At 46.0% G+C, this 10490-nt stretch overlaps 1 non-coding gene across 1 annotated transcript; it reads right to left on the minus strand.

Annotated features, from left to right (window-relative positions):
* Positions 1-216: 216 nt before the first annotated feature.
* On the minus strand, positions 217-290 carry trnan-guu (transfer RNA asparagine (anticodon GUU)). Its single transcript has one exon. It is a non-coding gene; the product is annotated as a tRNA-Asn (tRNA).
* Between the last annotated feature and the right edge of the window lie 10200 nt (positions 291-10490).

The following is a 10490-nucleotide window of genomic DNA, read 5'->3' on the forward strand; positions in this document are numbered from 1 at the left end:
GAGGCAACATTTCAAAATTCTGTTCTCACCGACAGGTACTGTCAAACCTGCCGAGTTTCTCTTTTGGTCTGGTCTTCTCAGCACACGCAGTCCCTTCCGTGAGACATTAATTCAATTCCGAAACCCCTTTGTGGAGAAGAATTCCGCTTGGGGAACATTTTCCTGACCCCATTAAAAGCGCACAGCTTCGAAGCCAAAGAAGAGCAGCGAATACACCCCCCCTGGGTGGGCTCGAACCACCAACCTTTCGGTTAACAGCCGAACGCGCTGACCAATTGCGCCACAGAGACAGTCGTAGGCGTGGGTTGCACCATCGCTTAGTGATTTTATAATTCAGCCTCCCCGCCTAGAATTACAATTGTCGTCTATCAGTTTTACTTTTCCATAATCAAGCTTGGGAGATGCATTCTGGAGATACCGGGGACAGTCTGCAGACACATCCATGTCACGAGGAACTAGCTCTCTTACTCCGGGGCCGTCACCCTTGCAGCCTTTCAGCGTTTTGCCTGTTCCCGAGCTCTCTCATTGGCTCGCAGGGGAGAAGGAGTTTGAATTCCTGATGTGCAGTAACGACAATTCTTTCAATGTCTCAGATCAGTTCATGTGCCGAGAACATCAGAGTCAACCTCCCGGCCTCTTCAACAAGGGGACGGTGTCTGGACTGTCTCTGCCCAATCCACCGGTCATCTTTCATTCTCCTCTAAATCCGCTTCCCAAAGTGTTTCTAAAGGTTCACAAAGCTGGAGACTGGGATTTCTGTTTTGCTTCATGAACATTTGAACATTTTTCCATTGCCTAACTGACAATATTTTGCCAAAATTTCTTCCCAATTGTACGCCTTGCCTCATGTCCAGGGATGAGGAATTTCCATTTTGGGGAGACATTGCCAAGGTTGAGAATGTTCGCTTTGGAGCAAAGAAGGATAACTGGAGATTTCCTGGGGCTGTTGGTCATGATGGGAGAAGAAGCGGTGGGAATGGGCAGATTAATGATCAGAAGAACCAATTGCCACTGACCAGAGTCAGTTACCAGAGGACAGGGATTGAAGTTCTTGAATGAAAAGCAGCACTTGTGCCTAATAAACACAGAGAATACTGCAGAAAGCCAACGGGTCGAGCTGCATCTGTGGAAAGATAAACAGAGCTGACGTCGTGAGTCTGGTACGTTGTTTGTTCAGAACCCGAGTTTCCTGCATGGCAATCAATTCCCAGACATGAGAAAACGGGACTTTATTGAGACGGCTTTTGTGAAGTTTGAGCGATAATGCAACCAACAGGAAGTCATTTAAAATCGCCAGCGAAGAAAGCATAGCCAGCAGGTTACCACCCTGGGCGGGGGAGTCCCAAAGGATCTCTAAGCCAACACCTTAAGTGTTCGGCCACAACTACACGCCAAGGTTATGGTCTAAACTTTCTCATGGAATTGTTCTAACAGGAAAGGTGAGTATTGGACTTGTCCTGTCCGTGTCATAGCCCCAACGTTTCCTGTTCCCCTGGATTTGATCAGGACAGAGGAGGCTGATGGGAGATCGAATTGAACGACACACATTGATGAGAGATACAGCGGGTGGGAAGGATCCATTCCCATGCGTAGAGAGATTAATAATTAGGGCCGAAAATAAGGAGCCACTTCAAGAAATTTGGGGTTCATTCAGCAAAGCTAATGTAGAACTGTTCACAGAAAATTGTGATGAAAGTCTCTCGAGTTATTTTGATGAGAAGTGTTGATGATGTTAATACAATCGATAGGATGAACGGAGATTGGTCAATGTATTTGGTGACAGTTCTGTTCTAGCCCTGTGAGCGAAACCTGGATCTGAAGGAGTAGAAGGGACATTAACAACATCGATCTGAAATTGGACACGTGAGAAGAAGCGGTAGGATTGGGCAGATTAATGATCAGAAGGACCAAACCGTCTGACCTCTAGTCAACATTCGACATTGGGCCAGTATATCATTGTGATGATATTTAGTTCACATCTTCAAAGATTTGAACACACCACCTATTCTTAGCCCTTAACAATTTCCTTTAACACCTATTCACCCTCCCAGACAGATCGCTGTCAACTCCTTTGTCTGTCCAACCATTCTTGTCTCACTTAGGGCTCTATCCCTATCTATCATTTACTCCGCCGCCTTCCTCCCACCCTCCCATCTGCATAGTAACCGACATTTTCCTAATCATCACCAGCTCTGTGGAAGGGTCACCGGATTCTTCTTCACAGAAGCTGCCAGACCTGCTGAGCTTTTCCAGGAACTACTGTTTTTGTTTCTGAAATACAGCATCCGCAGTTTTTATTCAGAAAGAGTTGCAAATTTGTTGGAGAGACAGAGTTAGAGAGTGAGTGAGACAGAACAGCCATGAACCGTTGGCCTCCGTTCTCAATCATAACATAAAATCATTGCAGTACGATCACGTCCCTCAACCCCGCGTCGTGTGGGCTTATGACGCCACGGGAGCGCGTCTACCTGCTGCTTACAAGATTGCGCGTTCAAATCCCATCAGGCTCAGTGGGGCGCAATATCTGCTGCTTCAAATCAAGTTAAATTTCAAGCTGCTGGTGTTGAGGCTGTGTTAGCATAACCTTTGGATAAATTGCCACCTTCTGTTGGTCCAACTGTCAGTTCACTCAGAATCACAGAATGTGTCTCAGCCCACCTTTGCTCTGCTGCTGCTCCAAAATGAGCAATGTACCTTTATTCGTATCGTAATCTTGCCTTCTCCCTGTAAATCTCTGCATTGTTACTTTGACCATGACCACCCCGAAATCCCTTCTGTGTCCATTGAATCTGCCTCTCTGTCACTGTCAGGCAGCCTTTCCTGATCCCAACCACTCCCTCTGCGAAAACGTTCTACTTCATATCCGTTCTCCCCGTGTCTGCGTGGGTTTCCTCCGGGCGCTCCGGTTTCCTCCCACAGTCCAAAGATGTGCAGGTCAGGTGAATTGGTCATGCTAAATTTCCTGTCGTGTTAGGTAAGTGGTAAATGTAGGGGTATGGGTTGGTTGCGCTTCGGCGGGTCGGTGTGGACTTGTTGGGCCGAAGGGCCTGTTTCCACGCTGTAATCTAATCTTAACATCACTTTTCCTACTCTTCCCAATGACTTTTAGTCTCTTCCTATTCGCTTTCGATCCTTTCAGGCGTGAGAGCATTTTCACCAAAGCGGGAGTCATACGCCTAGACCACCATACCATACACGATGGGCCCTCTCACCTCCCGAAGCAGCTGGGACTTGCTCACTGTGGAATACATTCTACATTCCTCGAGGAATTATATGCAGCGAGAGTTTCCAGAACATCTGCTTCTCATTCCGTCTCCCAGGACCCGGGCTATCTCCATTGGTGGATAATTACACCATTCTGTTTCTGAATTGTTCTCTCACACCCGAGCGGACAGGTACAAGCATTATCCTCTACAACAATGGGAACAGAGAACAGGAGAGCACCGCATGTGCATCACCTCAACTTCCTATGTTGGGCCAGTATATCAGTGTGAGACATTTAGTTCGCATCTTCAAAGGCAAGATACAGAACATTGCACCAGTGTAGGGGAAAGCTGCTAAAGGAAACATCGAGAGGAGAGTCGAGGATGGCTTCGACCCATCGACTTCAAGATTAGTTGTGAATTTCACTGTTTGTTAATATTCCCAGATGCACTCCGATGTCCAGCGATACACGAATTCAAACAGCAAAGGCGGTAACTGTGCAGATTCTCTCTCCCTCTCTCTGTCTCCTGCACTGTCCTCACCATGTGCTTCCTTTGTCTGCTCTTCTCCCTTTTAAAACAGCTGTTGTTTTGTCTTTTTTTTTCCAAAGTTCCAAAACAATGCAACAGCATATAAAATAGGAATTGCTGCTTCTGGAATTCGAGGAAATCACCTCCAACACCTAAAATACCTCAAAAACAAAAGAGCAGCTCTCACAGCCAGATATTTTTCCCATTCTCCATCTTGGATTACCCAGAATCCGGTTCCCCATGGGAGACTGATTAGCAAGGTTAGATCTCATGGAATACAGGGAGAACTAGCCATTTGGATACAGAACTGTTTCAAAGGTAGAAGACAGAGGGTGGTGGTGGAAGCTTATTTTTCAGACTGGAGGCCTGTGACCAGTGGAGTGCCACAAGGATCGGTGCTGGGCCCTCTACTTTTTGTCATTTAAATAAATGATTTGGATGCGAGCATAAGAGGTAGAGTTCGTAAGTTTGCAGATGACACCAAAATTAGAGGTGTAGTGGACAGCGAAGGGGGTAACCTCAGATTACAACAGGATCTGGACCAGATGCGTCAATGGGCTGAGGAGTGGCAGGTGGAGTTTAATTCAGATAAATGCGAGGTGCTGCATTTTGGGAAAGCAAATCTTAGCAGGACTTATACACTTAATGGTAAGGTCCTAGGGAGTGTTGCTGAACAAAGATACCTTGGAGTGCAGGTTCATAGCTCCTTGAAAGTGGAGTCACAGGTAGATAGGATAGTGAAGAAGGCGTTTGATATGCTTTCCTTTATTGGTCAGAGTACTGAGTACAGCAGTTGGGAGGTCATGTTGCGGCTCTACAGGGCATTGGTTAAGCCACTGTTGGAATATTTTATGCAATTCTAGTCTCCTTCCTATCGGAAAGATGTTGTGAAACTTGAAAGGGTTCAAAAAGATTTACAAGGATGTTGCCAGGGTTGGAGAATCTAAGCTATAGGGAGAAGATGAACAGGCTGGGGCTGTTTTCCCTGGAGCGTCGGAGGCTGAGGGGTGACCTTATAGAGGTTTACAAAATTATGAGGGGCATAGATAGGATAAATAGACAGTCTTTTCCCTGGGGTCAGGGAGTCCAGAACTAGAGGGCAAAGGTTGAGGGTGAGAGGGGAAGGACATAAAAGAGACCTAAGGGGCAACTTTTTCACACAGGGGGTGGTACGTGTATGGAATGAGCTGCCACAGGATGTGGTGGAGGCTGGTACAATTGCAACATTTAAGAGGCATTTGGATTGGTATGTGAATAGGAAGGGTTTGGAGGGATTTGGACCGGGTGCTGGCAGGTGGGACTAGATTGAGTTGGGATATCTGGTCGGCATGGACGGTTTGGACCAAAAGGTCTGTTTCCATGCTGTACATCACTATGACTCTATGACTTCTGCGTTATGGGCCCAGCACGCTCCCGCTATGCCACTCTGTTATGCTACATGGCAGTTTTTCAAGAGAAGTATTCAGCTTTTCATCTGGACTGTAGCATGCACGTTCGAGATTGATGTCAAAAGATCTTCGCTGTTGTCGTGTAATATGTTGTTGCGCAGACATATCGACGTTGTGAAAATTTAACTTTGTTTAAATTCCCACATTCTGCTTTTCGAACCGTGATTTCGCTCAGAATCACACAATTTCAAAAATCACCATGTTCAATCGTAAACACAGTGCCCACAGAAAGAATTAGCCAACATCCGGAAGAAATTCTTCCAAACGTACCAGGGGAATTTCGGTTTGATGAGTTTCGAAAGTTAAGTAGAAGGACGGGAAGTTTGCCTCGAGGTTGTTTAATGTGGAGATGTGTTCCCCCATGTAAACTGATAGGGGTTGGCCATCGCATGTTTCCCGATGCAGGGCTGCCTGACCCACAGGGAGGTTTCTTTGATAAACTGTCCCTAAGACTTCCAGCCGCTTCATGACTTCATGGCACACGAGATTGGGAAGGCAGAATTGCGGGAGAAGGATCGGACCCGGTTGAAACAAAGTGCAGACTGGGTGACTGCTTCACGGAGCATCCATATTGTGTTCGCCAGAAAGATGGATTGTAATTCCCAATCGGTGATAACAAGTAGACAACAATTACATCAGGCAGCACTTGCTTTGCAATATCGTGCTCATAGACCTCACTTCCAGTTGAGCAAAGATCACTCAACTCCGGATCTCTTTATGTTCCTGGTACAAACATGGGGCAAACAGCTGAATTCCCAAGCTCTGAGCGATTATCCTCTGCATTTACGTCCTATTTGACAGACTATTTTCTCAAGGAATCATAAACCTCAAGTCAATGGGCATCATAAAATATTTTTATCTCTGCCATGGTGGGTATTTACAAATATCAAGCCTTCTGACCTGAGTAGATCATAACAAGGTGACTTTATTTAAGCTTGTACCAAATATGTGTGGAAGAATTCCGTCAGTCTAGCTTGGAGACGCTCTGCCATTTTCAGTGCAGACTGCATATTAGTGCACATTCTGTCTCAATAGTTACATGCAATATTGGTGTAAAATAAAGTTTTCGTTCAAAGTTTGTGAGAAGATTTGTAGCTCGGGTACTCGTTGTTGTGGTTCTGTTCGCCGACCTGGGAACTTGTGTTGCAGACGTTTCGTCCCCTGTCTAGGTGACATCCTCAGCGCTTGGGAGCCTCCTGGGAAGCGCTTCTGTGATGTTTCCTCCGGCATTTATAGTGGTTTGTCTCTGCCACTTCCGGTTGTCAGTTCCAGCTGTCCGCTACAGTGGCCAATGTATAGGGTCCAGGTCGATGTGTTTGTTGACTGTATCTGTGGATGAATGCCATGCCTCTAGGCATTCCCTGACTGTTCTCTGTTTGGCTTGTCCTATAATAGTAGTGTTGTCCCAGTCGAACAATGTTGCTTTTCATCTGCGTGTGTGGCGACTAAGGATAGCTGGTCGTGTCGTTTCGTGACTAGTTGGCGTTCATGGATACGGATCGTTAGTTGTCTTCCTGTTTGTTCTATGTAGTGATTTGTGCAGTCCTTCCATGGGAATTTGTACACTACGTTGGTTTTGCTCATGCAGGATATCGGGTCCTTTGTCCTGGTGAGATGTTGTCTGAGAATGGCTGTTGGTTTGTGTGCTGTTATGAGTCCGAGTGTTCGCAGTAGTCTGGCTGTCAGTTCAGAAATGTTCTTGATGTATGGTAGTGTGGCTAGTCCTTTGGGTTGTGGCATGTCCCTCATTCCATTATCTTTCCCTTAGGCACCTGTTGATGAACTTGTGGGGGTATCCGTTTTTGGCGAATACATTGTAGAGGTGTTCTCCTTCCTCTTTTTGCAGTTCTGGGGTCCTGCAGTGTGTTGTGGCCCCTTTGAACAGGGTCTTGATGCAACTTCTTTGTGTGCGTTGGGGTGGTTGCTTTCGTAGTTCAGGACTTGGTCTGTGTGTATGGTTTTCCTGTATGCCTTTGTGGTGAATTCTCCGTTCGGTGTTCTCTGTACCATCACGTCTAGGAATGGGAAATGGTTGGATGACATCTTTGTAATAATTAAAAACACAGAAATAGAAAACACACACCGGATCATCAACGCCACACTCACAGGAATCAGATTCACTGGAGAGGAAGAAAAGGACAACATACTTTTATGCATTTCAAGACCTCCTCCTCTGTAATGTGGACCTTTTCCAACATGTCACCATCTATTTCCCCACATTCTATCTCTTCCATGCCCTTCTCCACGGTAAAAAACTGATGCATCTCCTCCATTTACTGCAGCTCCACACAAAAGCCGCCTTGCTGATCTTTGAGGGGCCCTATTTTCTCCCTTTTTACCTTTTGTCCTTAATGTATTGATAAAAAACTTTTGGATTCTCCTTAACACTATTTGCCAAAGCTATCTCATGTCAGCTTTTTTCCCTCATGATTTCTCTCTTAAGTATGCTCGTACTGCCTTCATACTCTAAGGATTCATTCGATCTCTGTCTATACCTGACATATGCTTCATTGTTTTTCTTAACCAAAATCTCATTTTCTCCAGTCATCCAGCATTCCCTACACCTTCTAGCCTTTCCTTTTACCCTAACTGGAATATACTGTGTCTGGACTCTTGTTATCTCATATTTGAAGGTTTCCCATTTTCCAGCAACCTGCGAACATCTGTCCCCAATCAGCTTTTGAAAGATCTTGCCGAATACCTGATTCTCCCACCAATTTAGAACAACTTTTAGATCTGATATATTATTTTCAATCACTATTTTAATGTTAATAGAATTGGGGTTGTTGGCCCTTAGGTTTTGCACCCTCTCCAGTAGGTGCATCCACATTGTGCATTAGAAAATTTCCTTATACACACTTAACAAATTCCTCTATTTGGCAGATAGGTAAATGGACAGGAGTTATGTCTTGGGTCCACTCTTCCTTCATTCCCATCAACCCTAACCCCATTGCCACCCCAATAGTCCAACGGCACTTTCCCCTGCAACTACCGAATGTGTGACTCCAGACCATTTACTTAATCCCTCCTCACTATCTAAGGGACCAAACATACCTTCCAGTTGAAGCAGCACTTTACCTGCACGACCAACAACCCGGTCTACTGCATTTGCTGCTCACAATGTGGGCTCATCAACAATGGGGAACACGAAGCATAAACTGGGTGACTGCTGCACAGAACATCTACGTTCTGCCCGCAAGAAAGACCCTGAGCTTCCAGTTGCCTGCCAATTCCACACCCCACCCTATTCCCTGGCCAACATGTCTGTCTCAGGCTTGCTGTAGTGTTCCAGCAAAGCTAAGCTCCAGATGGAAGACCAACGCCTCATTTTCCACTTGGAGATCCTATAGCTCTCCGTCTTCAACATCGAGTTCAATATTGGTTTGGACCCGAACTCCCCCATGCCCTTGACACCAACCTCACCCACACGAGGCCTTGTTATCACATAGTCTGCTGTTACACACGACTTATTGTTAGCCAGGAACAGTCTCTATTAACAGTTATTCACCCTCCGACACAGATCGTTATTCACTCCTTTGTCCCTCCAATGTTCTCCCTCTGAACTTGCAGCAAACAGAGCAATGTAGACTGATATCCCTGAGCCAGCGGTTTGTCCCATCTCCAGGAACAGGGCTCTCTCTACTGGCGGATAATTAAACTATTTTGCTGTTGCGCTGACGTGGGGAGACTGTGTAAATATAAACTTTTTCTCAATACCCACCTTCCGTTGGTTGAACTGTGAGTTCACTCTGTATCACAACACGTGTCACAGCGCATTTGGAGGCCCACCTTAGCTCTGCTGGTTCTACACAGCAAGTAAATGAGAGTCTCTATTCGTATCATTCCCTTGCCTTCTCCCTGTAAATCTACGCATTGTTACTTTGATCATGTCCACCGAATTCCCTTTTGTGTTCTTGAATCTGCCTCCTTCTCACGGTCAGACAGAGATTTACGGATCCGAACCACTCCCTGTGCGAAAATGTTCTTCCTCATGTCACTTATTTTCCAAATGCCTTGAAATCTCTGCCAATTTTTTGGGAAATTGAAAGGATTCTCATTCCTGCACATGAGGATGAATTGATTAACTTTCTAACGCAAAGGACTGCGGATGCTGAGAATCTGAGACAGAAAGAGGAACTGCTGGAGAAACTCGGCAGGTTTGGCAGTGCCTGTGGGAGAAAACAGATTTCTGAAATATTGTCTCTGATTCTCTTTCCACCGATGGTGCTTCACCTGCTGAGTTGCTCCTGCAATTTCTGTTTTTGCTTTTAACTGAAAGTTCATTTCATCTTTCGGGATGAAACAACCAGACTCGGCATGTGCAGATATTTAACCCTTTCGAAACCTGTGACGTGATTGGATTCAAACAAACCCAGCAATATTTCACTCTTTCTCAGCTCCACAGGCAGAGGGACCTGGGAAATGAAGCTGTCAGTGTGGCTCTTTATTCGTGGGCCGAGTGGTTAATACGATGGATTTGAGATCGATTGCGGTTTCCCCACGCAGGTGTGAACCTTTCCGACTCGAGTTGAGAAATGTCGTCAAAAACAAAGGAAGACTGTTCCCCGCTTTCGTATTTAAGATTCAAATCAGTGGAGGGGTCGGAAATCTGCAACCCATTGCCTGTCAGGGTGGAACAAGCAGATACGCACAGAGCTGCTTTTGAGGCTATGAGCCAAGTATTTGGAAATGAGATTAGAACAGTGAGGGGCGTGAAGTCGTGATCGAAGTTAAGCAGGCACCTGAGGATTAATGTGTTTTATTTGCCAGTGAAAGATACTGCTTCACAAAGTTGGAACTATGGAAGGGAAGCAGTGACGGTGATTATCTTTGGCTGTTCTTCTTGTGAATGTTCACATTGCTGCGCATGTCCGTGATAACGTCAGAACTCTGACCCATGGCGGCGTCAGGTACGCACAGTGCCAGGGGCGCAATGGATGACGCATCTGACTCCACCTCCCTGTTTGAAATGCAGCGCACAGCTTATTCACGCACCCCAATTAATCTTTCTCATTGTCCTGAACCCGGCATACGATTTGAATTCCTGATCTGCGGGAATGAGAATCCTTTCACTGTCTCGCGTCAGTAAGTGTCTCTGAGAACATCAGAGTCCCGTCACAGTGCTGTCAGAGGAGGGGAAGCTGAAATAGCCCCACACGCTGCTCATGGGCACATTTCACTTTCCCCAACTCACCGCCCCAACCACTACGGCTCCTGGGAGCGGAAAGGGAACAAACTCCAAAACCCAGTCTCAGCTTTGTAAATCTACAGGAAATAAGAAAACTGTACATCCCTTCGGGTCTTCCAT

The sequence above is a fragment of the Chiloscyllium punctatum genome, chromosome 36 (genome assembly GCF_047496795.1).
Source record: "Chiloscyllium punctatum isolate Juve2018m chromosome 36, sChiPun1.3, whole genome shotgun sequence".
In the NCBI taxonomy this organism is placed as follows: Eukaryota; Metazoa; Chordata; class Chondrichthyes; order Orectolobiformes; family Hemiscylliidae; genus Chiloscyllium; species Chiloscyllium punctatum.